Source organism: Oryzias latipes, chromosome 18, assembly GCF_053564925.1.
Source record: "Oryzias latipes strain Hd-rR chromosome 18, Olatipes_Hd-rR_3.1".
Lineage (NCBI taxonomy): Eukaryota > Metazoa > Chordata > Actinopteri > Beloniformes > Adrianichthyidae > Oryzias > Oryzias latipes.
The window spans coordinates 3,993,512-4,019,125 of NC_136254.1; the positions used below are offsets into that span (position 1 = coordinate 3,993,512).

At 41.3% G+C, this 25,614-nt stretch overlaps 1 protein-coding gene across 12 annotated transcripts in view; it reads left to right on the plus strand.

Annotated features, from left to right (window-relative positions):
• The window catches only part of nrxn2b (neurexin 2b), an 806,770-nt gene that overhangs the window by 693,493 nt on the left and 87,663 nt on the right, over nt 1-25,614 (plus strand). The window lies entirely within an intron of this gene.

Below are 25,614 nucleotides of genomic sequence, written 5' to 3' on the forward strand. Positions count from 1 at the left end.
GATAACTGCTTTTAGTTGTTTACCCCTTAAGATGTTTTTTAAAGAAAAAAACTAAAAACATAAACTGAAAGAAAAATAAAGATCTGAAACTAATGTTGAACACATGCAAGCAGACAAAAGAATTTTACAGAGGCTTAAAAAAAACACCTAAAAAATGTTACTAAAGCAAAAGATATGATCACTTTGTGGTCATCGGCCTTTGGGTGAAACAAATGGCCGCCTAGAACCAGGCTAACCTGATCCAAATGGCAATTTAAAAGGCTGCTTGTGAGGATGACACCCAATCCCCCGCCCACTACCCGCACCGCCAAGTTCCAGACTCCTAATTATCCCGTGGAATGATGAAAATGGAAAAGAAATGGTAAAGATGGAGCCACAGCCGTGACGACTGGTGGGATCATTTAGCCCACCGTTTATAAAATAAGATCCCCGCTCAGTCGGGAACCGTATTAGAAAGTCTAATGACAGTCTGAAGAGATGAGAGAGTTTAGGTCACACCAATCTGCCAGTTATCTGGGTTGAAGCATCATGGCAGACATGGGGATCCCTTGTCATGGAAGGTATCGCCCTCTCGCTGATATTTTTCTTTTCTGGCTAATTGAACCTCATCAGACCTTGAATTGAGGCAGAGACAGGAGGGAACGCACAGATGAAGCTGATCAGTTACACTTTTATCAATGCCACTGATTTAGAGTAGTGAATGATCTGATCTGGTACGTCGTTTTTGGAGACGATGAGTACTCAGTAGCTGAGTATGACGGCATTCGTGACAGTGGCATGGAAGTCCAGGCTATGGGGGGCGAAGGTCTGAGCAGATACAGGTAGGAAACCTGCAGGGGAATACGGAAGAATCCCATAAGATCTCCAAAGTCTTCTCTCTGACTGCGCCTTTGAGCCAAACGTTTGCACCCGCCACATTTTCAAAAACCAAGAACCTATAGAAAATTATTCATAGATGTAGTGAAGGACCCCACCCCCCCAAAAAAAATGATGACATCACAGTGGCAGAAACCATTGAAATCATTATGGGATGGCCACAGGTTGGTGAACGTTTTGTAGCAAAGTGGGAAATTTGGTGATTTTTTTAAATACAGACTCAAGGTCCGTTTGCCACAATAAACACACAACAAATAAAAAACCTTCAGGAAAGAAAAAAACATACAAGTATAAAAAACAATGACATAAATGTATAAAAACTGTAAAATAACCAAGTATTATAAACGTAAAAAAAGACTAAAACTGCTGCTGACTAAAAAACGTTAAAGTGTATAAAAGCCGACCGTACCAAAACCTCCAAACAGGGGACTGGTATCTAAAAGTGCTGTACCTAACATTGCTGAGAGTTTAAATGATTTTGTTATTTGATGGGAAAAGGAAACTTTTGAAATAAAATAAAATCTCACTTTTAATAACTTAAATGCAAAATCCACCTTGGGAATTTATTCTGTGGCTTCCTAACTCCTGGAGGATCATATATATATATATTTGTTTGCAGCAGATCACAATTTGAAGATTTAAAGTTGTAGATTTTGAAAAGCGTTTGCGTGGCGCCGGCTAAAGAAGCGTTTCCCTGTTGTTCACACATTTTCACAAGAATACGGGGGAATTTTAAAGCTTGAATCAGCGGTTCGAGCTGAACAAAACGATACGACTCATCAACATATTTGGAATGTGGGCGTGGTTAATAAAAAACCTTTGTTGCTAAGGAAATCCCAAAGTTTACTTTTTTAGATTCTTCTAAGAATTACAAATATCTGTTCGTCACCCAAAGGCGACCAAAAAATAAAATGGTTGCCATGGAGATAAAAGCACTAAAAAGCCGCGATTTTAAATAAAAGTGGTTTCTTGTGAATTTGTCACATGCAGCTCGGATCAGGCTGGCAGAGGGGCGGGGGGGGGGGGGGGGGGGATTGGGTCACCCGCTTGATGCTTGGGGGGGAGGTAATGGGGGACTATTGGGGGGAAGTGTGAAGGCAGATGGCATTTTTAAAGCAATAATGATGAAAACTCGAGGATCAGAAATGATATTGTTTGCATACAAAGGTTCCAGTTAAAATGTGGTAAGTTAACATGGTTAGCCACCATTTTTAAACTCAGCTTTTCCGACATCTTTACGATAACATGGTGCAACTTTAGCTTCCAAATTCAGCATCCAAAGTCCTGCTTTGTAAAAAGTTGGAAGCATGTGGGAAGTCAGGAGGAACTTCAAAAAAATAAAAAAGAACCTGTAGTTCTGTGGAAGCAGCCTCAAAGACACAACTCAGGGAAAACACACGCAGACCGGAGGATTCAAACCAAATACACTTTAAAGTGCTGTTTCGGTTTAGAAACTTCAAATGTTTCTCTATCCTGGGGGGCTGCTGGATACAGAATAGAGGTTAATGACGTTGAAAACGAAACTTTCTCGGCTGCCGAATCTTATTTTCTCATCAAAGCAGCTTGGAGAAACGCACCAACCCTCATTCTGATGCTCATTACAACTCTGTTTCCTTAAAGGATGTTGGCATGCAGAGTCTGTCTTCCACATCCTTCCAGCTCCTGCAAACAGCCAATTCCCTCATCAATCAAAAAAGTTAAAACAAGATTTAATTAAACACCAACCCCCCCCCTCTGTGACATCCAACATTTAGTTGCTGGAGTGCCGTTTCCTAAGTGACCCAGCATTGTGACAGCTGCTGTGCTCTCGGATGCATCCTCCCCTCAGACTCGCTCGTCTACGTGTTCTCATAGGTAACTAGACGGCTTTTCCAGACAGCTTTTATTCCAAAAGAAGGAGAGCAGACGCAGCCTTACCTCTGTCTGAACTGTCACTAAGCGGTGGAACATGTTGCGTGTTTTACATGGATACACAGAGCGACAGAAATCCCCACACGCCCAATATGTGCCCTCTTCTGGGAAGCAGCTGTCTTTGACCCTCATGTCATTCGAGTATCTAACAGAACATGAGTGGGAGTTTCCTCCAGCGAGGCGCGGCTCCGTCTCACTCTGAGGAGTCTGTCCACATGGCTTCTTGTTAGCTGACGTCGGCATGTCATGCTACCGTTTGCTCCTTAGAACAGCCCGGATGACGCCTAGAAGCGTTTTTAGAAAAAGGAAAAATCGTTGCTTTATTGTCCGTCTATTGTGGATCATTTTCACCCAAATACAAATTTGTGTTAAAAAAAAATCGACTTCTCTATGCTGTAAAAACAGACCTGCTAGAAATCAGTCAAAAAAAAACTTAAATCTTTCTTTAAAGATGCAAAAAATCTAATGAAACGTCTATGCAAACGCCTGTTAAAGTGCGTTTTGGGCATCCAAGTTCAAAACTGTCCCGTTCACACGCACATTTTTAAGAACAAAAACGAACTTAACGCCCGTTGAAAGTTACACCATTTGAACTTTGACCGATCAGGGACTCGGATTTGGTAGTGGCGCATGGATGGCGTTCTTTTTTAGCTGACAGAAGCGCCAACCATTTGAAAACAGATCGCATGGGAGAAATGAAAAAAGGAGCTGTGAAAGAAAAAGGCTGGAGCAAGATTGGCAAGATTTTCACACCGAGCCTTCCGACTGTGACATGCAGCAGTAACCAGTTGAAAAAGAAGAAGAAACCCCTCCCTGCTTGTCCAGTGTGAACACCACGGGCTAAATGAGCCTTTCAGAATGCTCTTGAACGTGTGTCCAGAGGATTAGATCAGAGTTATGAGGCAAAATCTTGATAACTTCTTGGAAGAGGAGCCCTATACATATTTTACTATGTTTTTAAATATATTTCCCGTTGTTTTAAGCTCGTATTGTTTTGGGATTTATTTATTTCTCTTCTGTCTATGCACTTTTGATCTTTCTTATAAATCATAAAAACAATTTAAGCTCACGTTTTAAGATTATTGAAGTAAAAAAAAGACATTATCCAATTGAAATTGTGTGGGGGTTTTGTGTACAAATTCACGTTAATTGTGAAATTATTGTGTAATATAATGAAAAATTATCTTTAAAACAAAAGAACCTGGGAAAAAGCCGGGTATCATGTATTCTCAGTAAAAACAAAAAATGCTAATTGTAAGCTAACTATAAAATTGTAAAAAAGTCAAAAAGGCTTAAAATTACTATTAATTACTGAGATTATTTTGCTATTAAAAAAAACTTTATTGATAAAAAAATTGTTGGCAACACAGAAAGTTTTTGCCTTTATTATTTTTTTTCTTAAGATTCAGTTTTTGCAGTCTGGTAATCTCAAACTTCATTCATCAAATCAGATTGTCCAGTTTAAAATTATACCAAAAGATGCGGATATCTTTATTCCATAAAAATGTTTTCTCATCCTACGAGCCTCTTAAACCAGTAAACGTTGAGGAGACACGTGTTAAAGCAGCAATACAGGGAACCGAGACAGAAATCTTTTATCTTTTTAGGATGTTCAGCAGAGTAAGGATGGATTTTAACATAAGTTTTATGTCTCTGTTCCTTTTTTTTCTGTCAGTAAATAATGTTGTTTTCATTTTTTACCTTCTCTGTTTAAACATATAATATATATATATATATATATTTTTTTATATATATATATATATATAAGGAAGCTAAAAGCCAAAGATTTCACCACAGTTTAATCCTGTTGCAAAAAAAAAAAAAAAGACCTGAAGTACGTAACAGAAATGTTCTTAAGAAGATATCCGACAAAAATGAAAAACTGCCAGATGTGAAAACATCTTTGTTCTCATCAATAAATCTGAAATCTAACCAAACAACCTGTGGTCCACCTTTTCTGCAGTGTACCTACAGCGGAGGTCGTTTCTTGCATATTTAATACAGAAAGTTTTAAAACATATTTTGCTGGAGAAAAGCAGCAGCTGAGCTCTCTAACATACGAAACAAGACGAAGGAGTAAATATTAAAGCAAGAGCTACAGAGTGGAATAGTTGGAGAGAAAGCGTAACGCAAATAGAGCCATTAGTCACAACATTTCCATACTAAGATTCCGTTAATATCTTTTGTTTTGTTTCCTCATTTCCCCCTTTCTCAGTTGTTTCCTTCAAGTTTCCCAGAAGATGGTCAGCTTCCTTCATCTTCAGAGGACTTGTGTATTTGTTCCAGTTAGCCAGGGTTTAGCCATCTCTGTAATTGGCCTGCAGTTAATCCTCGCCTTTCTTTTTAGCTTCTTTCAATGACGGGTAGATGACTTCTTCGTCTGCCTGTAGCACAAATTGGTTTAGGGATTGTGCGTCCGTCTGGGTGATGCACGCCGTCGAATAAAGATTACGACACTCCAAAAATTTTAAGCATGAAAGTACCCTGCATGCTGGGAAAAAAAAGCGAAAGCAACGCAGAGACGATGAAAGGCTGCTTCGCTGGAATAATCGTAGCTGAGGACGTGTTGATGGATGGCAGGCCTGTCACTCTGGACAGGATGGGGAACTTTGGGGGGACTCAATCGCAGTTAGCATCCTCTGGATGAGAGGCTGTGAATCCATCATGGATCAGACGTCTGTGTGAGGAGCCGTGGTGGAGGCCCTGGTAGTTCGCCGTGCCGTGTACATACCTGCGGAAAGCCAGATTAATAGTGATGGGAAGATGAGATGCCACAAAGAATTCATTATTCCTCGGCTTAAATAAATGAGCCCTGGGCTGCGACTTCCCCACCGCCGTCTCCGATGCAGCGCAGGCTTTAATAGGAGCTGTCGGCTTGGCTGGGCCTCCGGCATGTGCCGCCTGGTGCATGGATGTGCGTACGTGTGCACGCGTCCTCGCCCCGTGCTCAGTAAACGTTGCAGGGGGGGATGTAAGGGGAAGGGGAAGATGCATGTTTGGATTAAGTTTGAACTTGAAGCGAGAAGGTTTGAGATGATGGACGGTCGTTTTATTACTTCCAGTAATGCTTACAGAGCACATCCCGGCGCACGCCTGTCTGCAGACGTCAGTTATGGACGCCTCACTTAGTTCCTAAAGCGATCCCGGAATGAATTAAGCAATCATCATGTGACGTGTTATGCCCTCTCTGTGCACCATATTTCCTACTAACCGGGGAAAAAAACGTTCTCCCCAGAAGCAGAAATCTAAAATACTCTTCAAGTCTTTGAGGTTTAACATATAGTGCCCCCTTTGGGACAAAACCAAAGACTTGCAAATCTATTAGGAATTGATTTATTTGAAGAAATCAAAACAAAAAGAAACTTAAGAAGGCAAACAAAAGAGATAAACATCTATAGATATAACAAACTAAAAGATCCACTCTAAACAAAATGGTGTTTTTAACATTTTTTTGAGGATATATATATAAAGAAAATTAATATTAAAATTGCATTTCCCAGTGTTTTTTTATTAAAATCATTGTGAATCAGGAGCAGATGAAAAAATGCATTGTAAAAACGCTTATAGGTGTGACGTAGCTAATACGCTGGGCGGGCCATGAGCTCCCGCTCTGCTCCATTCTGATCATCCACCTGCAGACAAACAGATCCATGAACGTCTTTGTTTTCCTCGTCTGAGCTGGAATCCGGATCCAAACTGTACGTCTGGATAGAACCAAAACCGCTCGCCATTTTTGTTGCACCGCCAATGTTAGGTTGGGGTCGTGAGGGGCTGTAAGCTAGTGAGAAAGAGCGTAAACGGAGGGCCAAAGTTGGGGCGGGCTTACTCTGCGCCAACAGTTCCGCCCACAGCTCAGAGGTGAATTTCTGATGAACTCCTGCCGCTCTGCAGAAACTATGTCCCAGAAAACGGAACAGGTTTTGTTTGTTTTTTTGGCTAAAAACTGCATCATAATAATTGAAAGACCACAGAGATTTGAAAAAAGATTAACTGATGATCGGAGTGGGACTTTAAGAGGATTAATTGATTTGAAAATAATACATTTAAAGTAAAAGAGATGCATATTTATTTCCATGTGAAGGATTCCAATATAATTGTGCTTTATCATAAATAGACATATTTGTTCTACAATAAGACAGAAGGAGACTATTAAATATATAAGCTCTGTTCAAAACAGTTTGATGTATTTCCTGATCCTAACATTATTAATTTGAAGTTGTTTTTTTTGTTTTTCATGTTTTTTTGTTGTTGTTTTCCAATGTGGCCCCTCCAGAACACGTATAGCTGTGAGCATGTCTGTAAATATAAAGGGACAACGTTGTACTTGATTGTTTCTGTCTTTGTTTGCACGATTACTAAGAGCCGGTAGTCACTATTGCACAGCTGCATGTCAACACTGGGGCCTTATGACAGTGCCTTCCAGCATGGTCACGGGCACAGAAGGAGGATAAGCACAGCTGACAACAAACACACACAACACATCCAAGCTAATAAGCGACACACTGCAACATGTGAATGCAGTTTTCACCCGGCCAGTCGACTTCCTTTAGATTTTCCAGCGCTCTGGTTTCAAGCGTCTGATCTGATCACTATATATCTGTCAGGTTTGCTCATGTGCTTCAGTGCTTTGTCACACAGGCTGCGTCTCTCTCTCTCTTTCTCTTCCTCAACTGGTGCTCCATCGCCACCCATCCCGCCATTATTGTCCCTGCTCTTATTTTCTCATCACGCAGTTTGCTGCCGTCTGCCAGGCTTTTTTGTTCTGTCCTCACTTCCTGCCAACATTCAAGCATCTGGCTTCAGAGTATTCCACACAGACTGTGGGATATTTACCTGCCCAGTATTTGGGGTTGCAAAAGTTTGTTGTCCGGGCAGCAGGTGTGTAGAGGTTGAAGTGAGTCATCACTGTCCCTTGAGAAACAGATTTCATGAAAACGAAACATTCTGGTGAAAGTAATTGGGTTCCAAACTTGTTTTTTTTGTCAACACGTGTTGTTTTTATTAGGGCTTATAAATGTTGGATGGAAAACAATAGTATTTGGTTCAGCAGCTTGACAAAAAGGGGATTCAAAACTGTTTCAGTTGAGAAATTTCCAGAGGTTTCCAGAGCAAATGGGAATTTCAGCCAATGATTTCTCACTGTTTATTGGTATTCTGCAGGTAACTCAGGGCTCTACGCTTAAATGCTGAGAAATGACCAATTTTACATATTTACTAATTAATTAAAAGTGAAAGTCGTCAAGCAGCCGTAAAAGAAGTGCTTCTGCAGAGCGACCTTCAGGCAGCCGCTCATTGCTGCAGAGCCGTCTACTGCAGAACCAACCTAAAACGCGTGGAAAGAAAACCTGCGGCGGTTCTGCAGAGCCTTCCTGCACCACAGAGAGGGAAATGTACACTGCCAAGTGAATTACAAGTGAGTTGGAGGGAAGGTTAGCATGAAGGTTTGGTCAAAATGGACTCCCGCGCTGTTGTTTTATCCGTTTTATATTGAGGTAGACCGAATCGTTCTCATAAAAAGACTTTTGTTCCCAGTTGTCCATGAAAAATCAATGTTGGTTTTTTAACCTCTTTAATTTACATCAGCAATGATTGAATTGGGTCAGGTGATGGAGGATGACAGACAGCTGATGGTTTTTTATTAACTTTACACTCAATGTTCAATGTTTGCATTTTATAAGATGATGCAGGCCTTTGGTTGTTTCTTCTCTAAAAACTAGATTTCAATGCAAAGTGGATTGAAACCTCTCTGAACACATTTTGTTTACAAAGGTAATCCTCTGATTATGCAACAGAAACAAGGTGGAGGACTTTTCTGTTTGGGATGCAAGCTCATTTCAGATTTCCTGCCATGCCAGCATCTGGCCTCGTGTCATTTGAGAGATCAGCCACGGAAGATGAGCCCATTATTAAGCTTTATTATGGCACACTGACATTCCAGTGATGTCCTTTTAATTACTTTGATGGATAGTTTTTGGATTGAGATAAATGCAGGATGGCATGTCAGAAAGCCAGGGGGGGTGGTTCTTAGTGGATCAGCTGTGAATAAGTAACCTTCAAAAGCAGAAGCTGAAATGTAAATGATTCCCTCAGGGTGATTAGCATAATATAGATCAATGGCAGTTAGATTTACTCCATCATCTGGAGCGGGAGTTTCTGTTCAGGAAGGATAAATGCTTTGATGGGTTGGAAAGGCGTTTCCTGAAGCCCAGATGGACAGTTTGCTCTCCAAAACAGTTGGGGGATTACGTCACTTTCTTCACGGCTAAAAGGAAGAAGCTAGCAAACCCTTGTTGTCAGATCAGTTGAAGTATCTCAAGAAAAATGTTCAATCATTAGTCAATCATACCGCCGATAACATGTTCGCTCTTTGACCTATCGCAGCCCGTAATCAAAGTGAATCCATTGATTCCCACGCAGAGAAAAGCGGCCTTTTATATCGGCTTCATATCAGTGCAAAACCGCTTTTATCTGTGATAAACTCCACTGGAATTACGTTATTTGTATAAATGTTTGAAGAGGTACGGTGGTCAAAATAATGTCAACACTGAAGCTAAAGCTCTGGAGTTAAAGGGTTAAAAGTCTAAAACACAAAAGAGAAAAATGTTTGGACTCGGGATGTCCCCATCCGATGGTCTGGAAGTCAGATGTTGGCTCCTTTTTTTGATCAGCGCTGTGTATTTGTAGCTTTTTACGTCAGATAAATGTCCTCGTAGAAGTTTGCATATCATGAAGGGATTACGACATTTTGTTTCCGTAAAGCGCAGCACAACGCGGCAGCAGGAGGCTAACGGCTAACAGCTCAGAAACCTTAGCAGGTCATTCAAAGTTTCAGACTTTGAGGCTTAAAAACTCTTTCAATAAACGTTTAAAACTGACAGCAAGCATGGGCGGAGCTTCGGGGGGGCTGGGGGGCAGCAAAAAGCTTTGCCCCACATTTGCCTTCGCAATATTAGTATCATTATTTAAAAAAAGATTGAGAAATATTCAACACAAGCTTCTTTAAGCATTGCAAAAATAACAAAAGCAATATTTAAAAAGAAAATAAAAACATTAATAATAAAACTGTTAGAAATACACATATTTTAAATCCTTACATTTTGTAATGGCCTTCTGCCTTCCTGCCCCACTGAATAAAATTGGAGCTCTGCCCCTGAAATGTAATCACCACATTTATACTATGATTACGGGATAAAATCCTAGTTTTTAAATTTTAATGGAAAAATTATCACATCTGATCAAAATGTTCTAAAGAACCAGAACCGTCACTCACCAAACTTCCTCATACGACTAATTAGTACTTTCCTGTCCGACTGCAACAGATCACTTCCATTTTTAAAGAGTTTTTCATGTAAACATGGATCATAATTCATCAAAAAGACTTATGTTCTAAAGGAACTAATGCCACAGTTTCCATACTTTATCAGGTAACAAATAGTTAATGATGTTTGATAGTTGCACTATTTTTACTTTCTTGTTGAAGTTATGTCACAGAGGTGCTCTAAGTGTTAAAAGTCCAAATAAGTCAATAAAATAAACATAGAGACCAGCGTGGATCAGTCAATAGCATTTTTTTATTTTTATGTTTTACAAAAGTGTCAAATCGGGACTCAGTACTGGGAACAAAAAACTTCTGATCGGGACAAACCTACTTTGGACTTTTGTCCATAAATGTCTAAATGTGCTCATTTGGAGAGCGGCTCTGCCGCTCAGAGGAAAGCAGGCCTGTATTTCCATTCAGGTTAACATCTGCTGCTTTTACAGGCCACCAGCTTAATCAAAAAAAGGCAGGTGTAAAGTTGGCCTATAATGTGTAATTACAGAGCCATCGCAGGAACACATTTCTGCAATTAGTCATTGGAAGTGTCTCTGGATAAAAGCTTTTGCTGGAAATGCCTTTGATATGAAGAGGGTTTCTGGATTCTGCTGTGTCACTGTGATGGCCCATGTCTGCAGGGCCGATGGAAGCACTCTGGAGAAAACAAGGAAGCAGGTCAGCCATTTTGTTCTGTTTCTGTTTAGCCAAGGTTAATACCATGGCTAGTATGTGGACTTTCCCAAAAGATGTTCCTAACATTGCTTACCGTTGTACAAACTATTTTTTTTTAAGATTCCAAAGGTAGCTACTCTAGTTTGAACAGTACCTGTCACGTCAGTTATTCTCCCTCTTAACTGGGGTCAGGTGTAGGATCAGGTGCTTTCTCTCAGTATTCAGGTAGGCTCCACCCCCACAAATGGTCAAGTAGAAGTAGCAGAGGAGCCCAAACCAAGCCAGTGTCCTGTACCACTTCCCGTTTACCCACCCACTCGCCTGAGTTGCCGAAAATAAAACAAAAAGAGAAACTGTGAAAAGAGATGTTTTCACCGACGACCGGGAAGCTTTCAAGTCGGGTACGACAGGGTAAGAAAAAGACTCGACAGGAAAACTCTGCGATTGTAGGGGCGTAACGATTAATCGATTCCTCAATTTGTGTGTCTACGATCCAACCAGATCAAGCTTTCTGAGGCAGGTTGTTAATCAAATCGACCTAAACCAGGGGCGGGCAAACTACACCCCGGCTCCGTTAAACTATCGCATCTGGCCCGTCAAGATGGAGTAAATTATGTTAACAATCCTTATTCACGTTTTGTTTTCCCTGTCTACAAATAAATGAACCTTTGTTAAGATGCAGGAAGTCATTTTGCAATCATGTGGTGTTGGAAGGTGTGTTGTTTTGCTGACGTTCGTGTGTGTTTTTTAAGTGGGAAAGGCATTTTTCCCATCATTCCAACACCCCATAAATGCATCATTTCTCTAAGTCTGCGTTTTTCCCAATTGGTGCTCAAAAATGAGAAGAAAAGTCACAGTTTTGAAATAAAAACTCCAAAATGTTTGGTTTGATATAGTAATTTTTAGCCAACAGTAAAGCGTGTTTTCGTCCAGATTTCTTTCTCTCATGAATAGGATCACCAAAACACGCCATGCATCTGCTTCTGGTCGGCCCCTTCTGTCACATTCCAGAACCCTTTGTGGCCCAAGAGTCAGAACATTTTCCCGACCCTGACCTGTACCATCATAGAATCGTTTCAGAATAGAATAATATAAATGATACCTATATTGGAAAATACCATCATTCCAGTCTAGTGTGTGGAAAGACTGGATAAAGTCATGTGACCATCCAGTCTGCTAGAATGTTCTAAGAATGTTCCGTTTGGATTTGTTGATGTGGAAAAACAACAGTGGGCTGAACTTTATGAAACTAAAATGTGAATAGATTTGACATTCATTCTTGTTTACTTGTTTGTTTGGACACATATTTCATTTCCACTTGATGATCTGGAAGAAATCCAAGGAATTTCTCTCTGAGTCTAACTGGTTGAACTTTTGGCTACTTATGTCCGGGATCAATCTTCGGTCAGTGAATTGAATTGTTCAGAATGAACCGATACTGGTTATGAATTAATATAATCAAATCACACTGTGAATCGAATCGTTGTTAAAAGGGATCATTCCAGCCCCACACGATTGTAGAATGCAGGAGACATTTTTATGAGGCATTTTACTGTAACCTTCTGACGCCTGAGCTAACCCTCCCAATAGTTGAATAGAAATAACTACGGTGGTCATATGAGCCAAAATGTGATATAGTTATCCATGAATAGGGGGGGGGGTAACTAGAGGTTGGAACTTTACTCGAGCACTTTCTTTTATATTCTTAATTGAATATCTAAGAAACTCAACTGTAAAGTTTTTTTTTACACTTCTGTGCAGCATGGTGGGAAAAACCCTCGGCTTTTTTCCTTCAGATTGCTCTCTGCTGTCATTTCTTGATGTGGGGTGTCGGCAGTCTCTTCTGCAAAGCCGTTTACATGATTGGGCTGATAATCAACGTCTCGGGTGGCGCCGTCGCTCGCCGAGGGTGAGATTCTCCAGCCGTTTCTTCCATTTGGTTTGGCCTATTTTCTTTCCGGACAGGTATCCTTGCAGGCGGTTGACATTTCTGTTAGGGCATTGAAATAATCTGTTGTGGCCTCTCACTCTAACCACAAAGCACTTGACACACTTTGAAATATTACAGGCTGAAATAGTTTGAATTTCCAGAAAGAGCGCCATAATTTTCAGGTTGGTGCAACTGAAAACCATTTTTCCTGACAGATGACATTGGAGTGCTGCTTCCACTGGGTGGAATAACTCTTAAAACAAAACAAGTAATGATTAATGATTCCTGAACCATGTTTAAATACTTGTAAACAGAGGATGAAATCATGGGGTTGAAACATTCCCAGCATATAAACCCTCCATGTGAAGAACGTCTACAGATGGACGCTGAAGTAATTGGCGGCTTTGTGAGATTGTTAATAAGGAATTCTGTTCAGCATAAAATATTGGTATTAATGTGAGACACAAGAATGCAAATTGGGATTCTAGATAAAAAAGAGTAGCTATTCCACATCATATTTGCTGAAAGTGAAAGCATGTATGGTCACAAAGACAGCTGCCACCGTGCAATTGGTAGGCATCGGCAGAGTCTTCAAGATGAGCTGCCGCCCGCCCGTCACTGGACTGCCACTGTGCGCCCTTCAAAAGTGCTCGGATGGCCACTGACCAATGTCAACAAAATCGTCCGGACATTTGATTTGAACTTTTTCCTAGAGGCTCCACTACCTCAGCTACCTTGTAAACGCAAACCTTTGCACGGCCACCTGCCAAATCTGCTGAAAAACTGGCATTTAGGTCACTGTAAAGTTTAAAAGCATTTAAAGCAAAGAGTTTATTTTAAACTGAAATGTAAGTTTTCCTAGATAAGAAGTTTATTTTGAAAGAGCCTTTAGTTTACATCATTTCCTGTTAAAATATTTCGGTCTCTTCTTGGATCTTCCCGCAAGCATGACAGACTCTTGTGAGCTTAATCCATGATCATCCACTGTCATCATCATTGAGGCAATGCTGTAAGTTTATCCAGTAAACGTTAAAGAATTATATAATGTGTTTTGTTGTGAGTTTGAGATAATTTGGAGAAGTTTTATATTTAAAGTTATATTTTAGTCTGTAAAGAGATACTTACTAAAATATAAAGCTTTATTGATAACTGCACATAGAAACATGTTTTGAAGTTACATACTGAATGTTATTTTGTAATGTTTGTTGCAGTTTTCACCGAAAGTTGTTGAAGAACTGTGGAAGTAAATGGTAAATCTTACGACGACTTTCTCTTCATTCAACGTGGTTTAGCTGGATGTTTAGTAAGCAGTTTTGACACGCTGAACAAGAACATTACAGTGAAAAAGCATTATTTGATGATTGAGAGTGAGCAACATGGCATCAAGTCACAGATCATCCTCACGCAGTGTTAGGAGCACCAAAAGCTCAACGTCATCAGCAAGTGTGGTGCATGCCAGAGCCAAAGCTGAAGCTGCAAAAGTAAGAGCATCATATGCTGGTGATGAAGCAAAACTTAAGTTCGAAAAGGCTGCAAGAGAAGCAGAAAGAAAAACAAGAGAAGCACAAAATCAACTGGAAGCAATTCGGATTGACACCGAATTAGAAGTATTAACACTAAAAAGAGAAGCAGAGGCAGCTATTGTGGAGGCTCAGGTTTTAGAGGAAGCTGCAGCAATGGAGTTTGTGGTTGATGATGAAAAGGATAAATCAGAAAATATAAAAATTCAGCGAACAAAGGACTATGTTCAGTCGCAGATTGAGTTCAAGAAATCATCTTCAAGTTCCTCTTCAAAAGATCCAAAATCAAAATCAGCAAGAAAGGCAGAGTCACAAAATAGCTTTGTAACATGGGACCCGCCACCAAACCCTTCAGGGTTACAACCTGTTGGTGAAAGACTAAGCTCAAGAAGAGAAGATAATGTTGGCTTGCAAACACCAAATGTAAGTAAGCAAATCGAATCAGAAAGACAATTTAAAGCGGAAAAAACAAATGCCATCATGAATGTACATGCTCCATCATATATACCCCCACATGATACCTCTGCCATGATGCTGCACCAAGCTGAGCCGCTAGCACAATACTTGGCACGGCGAGACCTTGTCACCTCTAGCCTTTACCAGTTCGACGACAAACCAGAAAATTTCCGAGCATGGCAGTCATCATTCAATAACGCAGCTGCTGATGTCAATCTTACAGCTAGTCAGGAGCTAGACCTCATGATTAAGTGGCTTGGAAAAGAATCTGGTGAGCAGGTCAGGCGTGTCCGCTCCGTCTACATAAACAATATTGATCTGGCCCTGAAAAAGGCATGGGAAAGATTATGCGACTGCTACGCTGCTCCGGAAATAATCGAAAAGTCGCTCTTTCAACGACTGGACAGTTTTCCCAAGATCTCAGCCAAAGATAACACTAAATTACGTGAACTGGGAGATCTTCTCATGGAAATCCAAGGAGCTAAAGAGGATGGATACCTGACTGGCTTGTCATATTTGGACACATCGCGTGGAATCGCACCAATTGTGGATAAACTTCCATATGGACTGCAGGAAAAATGGATGTCTTCAGGATCATCGTACAAAGCAGAAAACAATGGTCGCTTTCCCCCCTTTGTTTTTTTTTGTGACTTCATCTGTCACGAAGCAAAAAAGAGAAATGATCCTAGCTTTATGTATCAAGGCATAACACCAAGCACTAAACCTGAGAAATGGTTTGTAAAGAATTTCAATCCAAACAAACCCATTACAGTCCATAAAACAGATGTCTCTTCTGCCAGCATAGATCTCAATAAGAACTGCCCTCTGCATGACAAGCCACACCCTCTCAAAAAATGCAGAACATTTAGGAAAAAGCTCATTGGTGACAGAATAGCCTTCCTCAAGGAGAAACGAATATGCTTCAAATGTTGCTCCTCAACCTCCCACCTTGCCAGAGACTGCAAAATGTCTGTGAAATGCTCTGAATGTGGAAGCGTCAATCATGATGTAGCCATGCATCCTGGACAAGTACTTCAAAATGCCAAGATCTCTCCACCACCGCAAGAGAACGGCGGGGAGGAAGAACAGTCTAACATGTATGATGTTAGCACCAGTTGCACAGAAGTTTGTGGTTCAGCTCAATGGGGTCGCTCATGTTCCAAGATCTGTCTTGCTAAGATTTTCCACAAAAGCAATAAGATGAAAACTGTCAAAGCTTATGTAATTATTGATGATCAAAGCAACCGATCTCTGGCTCGGCCAGAGTTTTTTGACCAGTTTTGTGTAGAAAGTGAGCCATTCCCTTGCCACCTTACAACTTGCTCTGGAACGGTGAAGACGTATGGCAAGCAGGCAGAAGGGTTCCAAATTGAGTCACTGGATGGCAAAACTCTAATTTCTCTTCCACCTCTCCTGGAGTGTCAATCCATCCCAAACAACCGGGCTGAAATCCCAACCCCAGACTCAGTTCTGCATCAACCACATCTCCAGCACATTTCCCAGTGTATTCCAGAATTAGATCCAAAAGCAGAAATACTCCTGTTGCTTGGAAGAGATGTACTTAGAGTACATAAAGTCAGAGAGCAGATCAATGGACCAAACAATGCCCCCTTTGCTCAGCGTCTGGATTTGGGTTGGACAGTGATTGGTGAGGTTTGCTTAGGCAAAGCACATAAACCCACAGTCAATACGTTCAAGACCAGTATATGGCAGACCAATCGCCATTCAATCTTTGAACCTTGCTCCAGCTCAATGTGTATAAAAGAAACGGAAGAAGATTTCAACAGACCTGGCAAATCACCAGAGAAGATGCTAGGACACTCTGTCTTCAGTTGCACAGATCATGACAATAAACTCGCTCTGTCAAGGGAAGATGCACTCTTTTTAAAGATCATGGACACAGCTGTATACAGGGATGACGCCAACAATTGGGTTGCACCACTCCCATTTAAAGAACCACGTCAGCGCCTCCCAAATAACAAACAGCTGGCTGTTAATCGATTTACCTCTCTCCAGCAAACGTTAAAAAGGAAGCCTGTGATGCAAGAACAATATTTAGCGTTCATGGGAAAAATATTAGCCAATGGTCATGCTGAGGTAGCTCCACCTCTGAACCAGAATGAAGAATGCTGGTACTTACCATCTTTCGGCGTATACCATCCACAAAAGCCAGACCAAATCAGAGTTGTGTTTGACTCCAGCGCCAAACATTGTGGAATCTCTCTCAATGATGTGCTCCTCACAGGACCCGACCTTAACAACTCTCTTCTTGGTGTCCTTCTACGTTTTCGGAAAGAAAAAATTGCTATCCTTGCAGACGTTCAACAAATGTTCCACTGTTTCTTAGTGCATAAAGACCACCGCAACTTCCTCCGCTTTTTGTGGTACAAGAACAATGATCTCAGAGAACCTGTCATTGAGTACCGGATGAAAGTCCACGTCTTTGGCAACACACCATCACCTGCAGTTGCTATCTACGGGCTGCGGAGGGCCATCAGAGAAAGTGCTCAGAAACATGGTGATGACACAGTCCTGTTTGTTGAAAGACACTTTTACATGGATGACGGTTTAATATCTGTCTCCTCAGAAGCAGGAGCCATCAACCTTCTCCAACGAACACAGACTTCACTCGCAGAATCCAACCTTCGATTGCACAAGTTTGTGTCAAATTCCAAGGCAGTCACGGAAGCATTCTCCCCTGATGACTGTGCTGCAGTAGTCAAAGAGCTAGATCTAAGTGGAGAGGAAGTACCCATGCAAAGAAGTTTGGGACTGCTCTGGGAAATCCAAACAGACACCTTCACCTACGCTGTATCAAACATGAGAAAACCATACACTCGCCGTGGAATTCTTTCCACTGTGAACAGTGTCTTTGACCCCCTGGGCTTGTTGGCACCCGTCACCATCCAGGGAAAAGCCCTTCTCAGAGAACTTACAATGCAGCTGTCAGATTGGGATACGCCACTTTCAGACGATAAGTTCAGGATCTGGGAGAGTTGGAGAGACTCCCTTCAAGATTTAAGAGAGATTCATGTTCCACGGGCATATACATCTTCCTCAATGGAAGCAGTGCGCACAGAATTGCATGTCTTTTCAGACGCCTCAAACAAAGCTATTGGCGCCGTTGGACCCTAAAGACTGTTCAGGAAGGTGGAAAAGCTGAGGTGGGATTTGTAATGGGCAAGGCTAAGCTAGCTCCTCAGTCAGAGCCGACCATCCCTAGGCTTGAGCTCTGTGGTGCCGTTCTCGCAGTTGAAATGGCAGATCTTATCCAGGATGAGCTTGATCTGAAGTTTGATGCTGTTCAGTTTTACACAGACAGCAAAGTCGTCCTTGGGTATATTTGTAATGAGACAAAGCGTTTCTATACGTATGTCCATAATAAAGTCCAACGTATACGCCAGTCTTCAACTCCAGAGCAGTGGAATTACGTTCGCACAGAGGAGAACCCTGCAGACCACGCATCAAGATCCTTATCAGCATCTCGTCTTTCGCAAACATCTTGGTTTACTGGTCCCTCCTTCCTGCATAAGACATCAACAGCCACAACAGAACCTACAGGGAGGTTTCAGTTTATTGAACCTGAGAAAGACTCTGAGATCCGTCAACAAGTGCAAACATGTGCTACTTACGTTGAAGAAGCAATGTTTAATGTTGATCGTTTCCACCGCTTCTCCACTTTTGCTTCCATTGTTAAAGGACTTGCCTTCCTCATCCACATGGCACGAGCCCACAAACAGTCAAACCCAAAAAGCAAGTGCAGTGGATGGCACAAATGCCATCTACCTCGCACTGCTGATGAAATGGCTCAAGCAAGAGATGTTGTATTGAAAGCAGTTCAGAGGACAGCCTTCTTAAAGGAGTTGTCAGCGCTGCAATCCAACCAAGCAGTGGCTAAAAACAGCCCCTTACAAAAACTAAGTCCAACCTTGGATGGTGGATTGTTATGTGTTGGAGGTAGACTCAATAATTCTGAACTGACATCTGTGGAAAAGAACCCAATAATCCTTCCTAAGGACAGCCACATCTCTCTGCTACTCACACGGCATTACCATGTTCAGGTGAAACATCAAGGCCGTCATCTGACAGAAGGAGCAATCAGAGCTGCAGGCCTATGGATTCTGGGAGGAAAAGCACTAATTAATTCAGTTATCCACAAGTGCGTGACCTGTCGCAGGCTGCGAAGGAAACCAGAGGAACAATGCATGGCTGACTTACCTTCAGAGCGCCTTACAGCTTGTCCTCCATTTACATACGTGGGACTTGATGTCTTTGGGCCCTGGTCTGTCACAGCTAGACGTACCAGAGGTGGGCAAGCAGAGAGTAAGCGATGGGCCATTATGTTCAGCTGTCTTAGTTCGAGGGCTGTTCATATTGAAGTGATTGAGTCAATGGACTCCTCCAGCTGCATAAATGCTCTTAGACGCTTCTTTGCACTCAGAGGCCCTGCAAAGCAACTCCAGTCCGATTGTGGTACAAACTTCATTGGAGCATGTAAAGAGCTTGGCATGGACAAAACTGTGCAGAAGTACCTGAGTGAACAGGGATGCAGCTGGAAGTTTAACCCGCCACGTGCATCACACATGGGAGGCTGCTGGGAGCGCATGATTGGCGTTGCCAGGAAGATTCTTGACTCTATGTTACTACAGCAAAAGAGTAATCCAACTCATGAAGTGCTTTGCACATTTATGGCAGAAGTAACCGCCATTATGAATGCTCGACCACTCTTACCTGTATCAGCAGATCCACAGCAACCTTTTATCCTCTCACCATCAATGCTCCTTACACAGAAGTCAGGAGTTCCCCCTCCTCCTGGAGACTTTAACAACAAGGACCTTTACACAAACCAGTGGAGACGGGTGCAGGCCCTTGCAAATCAGTTTTGGAGCAGATGGAGCCGAGAATACTTACCCACTCTGCAAAGCAGACAAAAATGGACAACACCACGTAGGAATCTTCAAGTTGGAGACTTAGTCCTGCTCCGAGATAAGCAAACTGTTCGGAACTGCTGGCCAATGGCTAGAATTACTGCTACGTTTCCTGGACAAGATGACCTTGTACGGAAGGTCGAAGTGACAACAGTTGATCAGGGAACCCCAAAGACTTTTCAGAGGCCTGTAACAGAAGTTGTTCTGCTTCTCCCTACAGACTGATGTTTAGATTTCATTACAGTTATAGTGACCTCACAGAGGCCAGACGGGGAGTGTAAAGTTTAAAAGCATTTAAAGCAAAGAGTTTATTTTAAACTGAAATGTAAGTTTTCCTAGATAAGAAGTTTATTTTGAAAGAGCCTTTAGTTTACATCATTTCCTGTTAAAATATTTCGGTCTCTTCTTGGATCTTCCCGCAAGCATGACAGACTCTTGTGAGCTTAATCCATGATCATCCACTGTCATCATCATTGAGGCAATGCTGTAAGTTTATCCAGTAAACGTTAAAGAATTATATAATGTGTTTTGTTGTGAGTTTGAGATAATTTGGAGAAGTTTTATATTTAAAGTTATATTTTAGTCTGTAAAGAGATACTTACTAAAATATAAAGCTTTATTGATAACTGCACATAGAAACATGTTTTGAAGTTACATACTGAATGTTATTTTGTAATGTTTGTTGCAGTTTTCACCGAAAGTTGTTGAAGAACTGTGGAAGTAAATGGTAAATCTTACGACGACTTTCTCTTCATTCAACGTGGTTTAGCTGGATGTTTAGTAAGCAGTTTTGACACGCTGAACAAGAACATTACAGTCACGGTGCGGTGGCGTTTTGGGATGTGTGACTTCGCTTTAAGTTCTTAGATTTGGGAACAAACGGCTAGTTTCTTTACTGAGAAACAATTGAAAAATTTGAAGATTGAAACAATTCAATTAGTCGAAATTTATGTTAAACCTTTCATGCCGCATGTCTGACATTTAATCCAGGTTTCCACTAAAGTTAAAGTCAATTTAAAGGAAAAAAAAAATGAGGAATAGACACTTAGTAGGAGCCACAGCTGGACCAAAGTGTTGTACATAAACACAATGTAACATTTTAAACTTAAAAAATACAATCGAATGCAAAGTTTGGATTTAATTACAAGCAAATCTATAATGATTCATAAATCCAGGAGGCTGATTGTTCCCAAATAAACAGATGCTACTGACACCATTCCTGCTAAACGTCTACGAACTTTGACAACCGCCTTTGATGGAGATCTGTTTTTAGGCTGAATTCAAACATGTTGTCCTGGAGTTCCTTCTTAAAATAACTAACCTGGTTTTATCCAGTTTCAGACAATAGCAGGCTGTGGAAAATGCAGGAAGATTCATCTCTTCCTTCATTTTAAAGCTAACATTTAAGGTTTGGGTGCAGCTATGCTGTTGTGGGACTCCTCGGAGGACAGAAGAGCCCGTGTCCCACAAACACGAGCGAATGATGGCATGAAAGCTCCAGAGCAGGCGGCGAGATGGTGACTCATTGTTTCGCCAATGCCTGGAAATGCTCTTAGCAGCGAGATCAAGTGAAAGAGAAAGTGTGCAAGATGGATATCTGTCTTTTGTGAACAGCTTCCATTCTTCCACTGTGAGTGTGTCCAACTGTATGCACTCTTCACTAATCCCATTTAGCTCAAATCTGATCAGAAGGAGCCGACCGGAGTTCCTATCGCCCCGCTCTTTTCCTTTGTGGCTTCCCAGTCTTTCATCATGGAGATGCTCACTTTCTCTCCCACAGGCTTGGGTCTGCCGTGACTCTGGCTGTGGTTGGGTATTCTGTCCATTTGGGTTAAATTACTGTCCTGTTCCCGGGCCCCTTTGCGGTTTTGCTTTTGCATACATATTTCAGTTGATTTATTTATGCAGAGAACATGAGCCAAGAATTTTGTGTCTGACTGCTGTGCTTACACGTGTAGAAACAAAGAATGGCGTGAGCCAACCAGCACAGCGCTCTCACCTCATCACTGCTTTTATCTCTGTGCTCTGGCCTTTTCCTGCCTATTTTTCTACTTTTTGTTGTTTTTTTTTTGGCCATGGAGGCCACCGATCCCTGATTTGATCTGCTGAAGCGGTGACTCAGGGAATCTGAATAATTTGCTGCTCTGCTGAAAAGAAGTTTCCCCTCGTTCTCTGCACCCCACAAGAGAACGTTTCCGGTGTTTTGTCGTAGAATGACACCTAAACACTATATTTTTTGCAAAATTTGGATTTGATTGGAGTTTATATTTTCTTTTTGTGAGATGGTAAAAAAAGTTCATTACATACACTTTGGATTTTTGAGCAAGTCTCCAGCTTGTGTTGTTCACTCTCACCATAAATAACATCAGCGCTTCCTGTAGCATCATGGTTGTTCAAGGACAGTTGTGCAGGAAAAAAAAAAGTCTTAATCTGGGACACGAGCTGCATTCCATTAGCTGGGCCTGCCAAGCCTTATCCATTGATCTGCTTGGATTTGGGAGACTTTCTAACTTTATATTTTGAGGAGTGGGACTGGTGCCTTACAGATCTGACAGATAAAAACAAAGATGAAAGAGCTGCATTTAGGCACGGGCCCGGGACAATAAGCAGAGACAAGCAGAAGGGGATTGAGCTGGAGATAAAGAGATGAAGAGGAGGATGTGGGAGAGTGTGTGAGAGGCGCCAGTCCACCCTCTAATACCTCTGAAGGTCGTGAGCTGGAATGTTAAAAAAATTAACAAATTACTGCGGAGTTACAATGAAAGAATTCCATCAAAGAATCTTTTGTTTTTTATGCCCCTCGTCAAATGAAATATTGCATTTATGTGTAGCCATAAAAACCCAAACATCACACTGTATCCTGAAATTTTCCTTTTCAACCAATTTCAAACTGCTTTTAAAACGAATGAATATATTCTGCTATAAAATAAACAATATTTATATTTATAATTTCAGAAAAAAACACCTAGTTAATCATAAACAACAGCATATCTAAAGAAATGAACCGTTTTGTGTTAAACATGAATCCATAAATCTTTTTCTAGCCTGCCCTCATTTCCCATCCCCCATATCTGAGAGCTCTCTGTTTACATGCTGTCCCACTAGCTTACAGTCCCTCACACCCCCAACCTAACACAACCGGTGCAACAAAAATGGCGACCAATATTGGTTCTATCGAGACGTACAATTTGGATCCAGATTTTAGCTCAGACGAGGAAAACAAAAAGGTTCATGGATCCGTTTGTCTGCAGGTGGATGATCAGAATGGAGCGGAGCAGGGAGACTGCTGCCCACACATTGCTTTTCTACAGTGGTGAATATTATTCTGCTCCTGATTCACAGCGATTTGAATAAATAAATACTCAGAAATGAAAATTGAAGTTTAATTTTCTTTATCGATGTCCTCCATCCTCTTGAAAATGCTACAACATGTTAACAACACAATTACCATCGGACTATGATTATTTTTTTGCTATTTCCCTCAAATTTTCCCAAAAGCATCCTCAAAAAAGGAACTCATAGACATGATAGTTGATTTATTTCAAGTTGGACTTGTCTGTTTTCATTAATATTTGTCTTTGTTTTAATACGACTTTCGCAGGTTTAAATACCACATTTCCCTGGTTAACACACTGGCAAAAATACACCACGGGGTCACAGGCGTTTACATCAAGTCCTGAAAAATTGTTAAACTGAGTGAGCATTTGCTTTGAGCCTTATTTATTAAACTAAAATAGAATTACACTTTTTAGAATGTTATTGATCTGCTGGAAGGGAAATTATCTAGAAACCATAGCTCTGTTAGTTTGAAAGAAAGCTGATTCTTACAGCGATGTCCTGCTGCATTTTGTTGTCAGTCAAGACCAGCTGATTGAATAATTATTGCACCTGACCCAGAAGTAGTAAGGAAAAAAAGCAGCAGACATCCCTCTTAATAGGTGTAAAAAAGTGAATGTACTTCAAAAATAGAGATAATACTAAGAAAAACCAGAGCAGGCGGCGGAGGGATCCCTGCTCTCCTGCTGCCATCGGCCCGCCGGCCAACGGCAGCAGGAGAGCAGGGAAACGGGGGGGGGGGGGGGGGGGGGGGGGGGATCCCTGATATGCCAGCCAGTTTATTCCTGGGACAGGTTGGGAAGGGCGCACCTAAACTGGTTCAGGTGTGCCCCGCTGTCGCCCAACTACGGAGCCCGTGTCCTGACATTAAGATATAAAAATATATCTTGTTCCCACAGATTTTTATCTCGTTCGGACGAAATACTATTCCGTTCCCACAAGATACTATTGCGTTCCCACAAGATACTATTCCGTTCCCTCGAAATGATTAACTCGTGCAAACGCAATAATTATGTCGTTCGAACGCAATAATTAATCCGTTCGAACGCAATAATTATTCACGTCATAAGTCATACACGCGGATATGCTCTCTGTACGCCGGCAAAACTAAGCCGCTTTCAGCGGTGACTTTCGTGTCTCTGTGACCCATATTTGTTCAAAAAAGGAACATGAAAAACAAAAATAATCAATTTATTACCGTCTCAATGTATATAAGAAAAATATCAAAAGATTTATGATATCTAGGCTGCTTTGTCATACGATAGCTCCTGCTAGGCTACTACTAGCTCCGCCGCAGAGCTCTCTGATGTATGCCGGCATTTGGGCAACTGGCTGGTCGGTTGACAGACAGCTGATATGGTAGTTTAGGGTCGAATAGGAATAATAACATTCAGGACTTGTCTTTTATTAACTTTAGCAGTCAGTTGCTATACATTTGAGTGAGTTGAGAAAATGGATGGAGAATAAAGTAGTAAATAAAGAATAAAGAAGGCTAACTGGTGGCCGACCGTAATGATAGTTAAAAAGAATTTTTTTTTTTTAATAAAAAATTTGGGTATTCTGATCCTACTGTTGTTTTATTTCTTTAAGTTGATCTCTTTTACTGCAGCAACAATCGTCTGCCAGTTACCCTACTTTACCTCCAAGTTAGCTTAGCTTTTGTGTCGTTTTCTTCTTAATGCCAAACTATTTTGACAGATATGCACCTTCTTTTTTTAAAATGACATCAAATGAGTGAGTAGAGCATCTGATAACGCTTTCTGGACTGTTTTCCACCACTTCTGGATCGGAATTACCCGCTAATGCACTGTTTACACGATCAGCTGATGATCGCTGTGTAATTATCTGATTTATTCAAATTTTCACAGAGCTATAGTAACAAGATAAATCCACGATTGTGTGATCAATCACATTCTAAAATGTTCTATTTATTTTAGTTTAGTTTAGTAGATAAACTTATTTTCAATTTCATTTTTTATTTACTTTCGCTTACTGTTGTTCTGTTGTTTTATGTTGTACACTGGCACAGAAGTAAATTCCAATTCTGTGAAACTTCACTGAATATGGCAATAAACACTTCTTGAATCTTGATGTCGTGAAAGTGGACATGACGGTGGCTGGTGTGTGAGAAAAGGGTGCAGAGTAGAGGGCTAGATGTGGCGCCCCCTAAAGGGAGCACCACAAAGACAAAGAGGTGTTTTTTTACAGCTAAAAGTATTTCAGCTATAGCTACATCGGTGTGTTCTTTGGTGTTTTCTATAGTTACTAATGCATGCGCACATCATAAATTTGTTGCAGGTTTTTCATTTCCTCTCTTCACCTCTCAAACTCCTCCCTCCCTCCATGCTTTCTAGGCTGACCTGGAAAGGCGTATTTACCAAAATACTTAGCCGGTGATAAACTGGCTCCCCTCTTCTCAGCTCAGCAACCCATTCCAGCCCCCTCACCCTCGCTGACAGCCATTCAGTGCAGAAAATCTGTGGACTGCATCGCTCTCTGCTAGCAGGATAATCTCTGCCTCTCACACCCTGTTTTTGAATTAACTGCCCTCATTATCACATCCTCCCACAAACTCTTCCTCACTTCTTCTTCTATCCACTCTGTCCTCTTCCTGTGCTTCCGCTTCGCCTTCCTCTTTTTTTTATTTAGCTCTTCCTCTCTTCCTTTCCG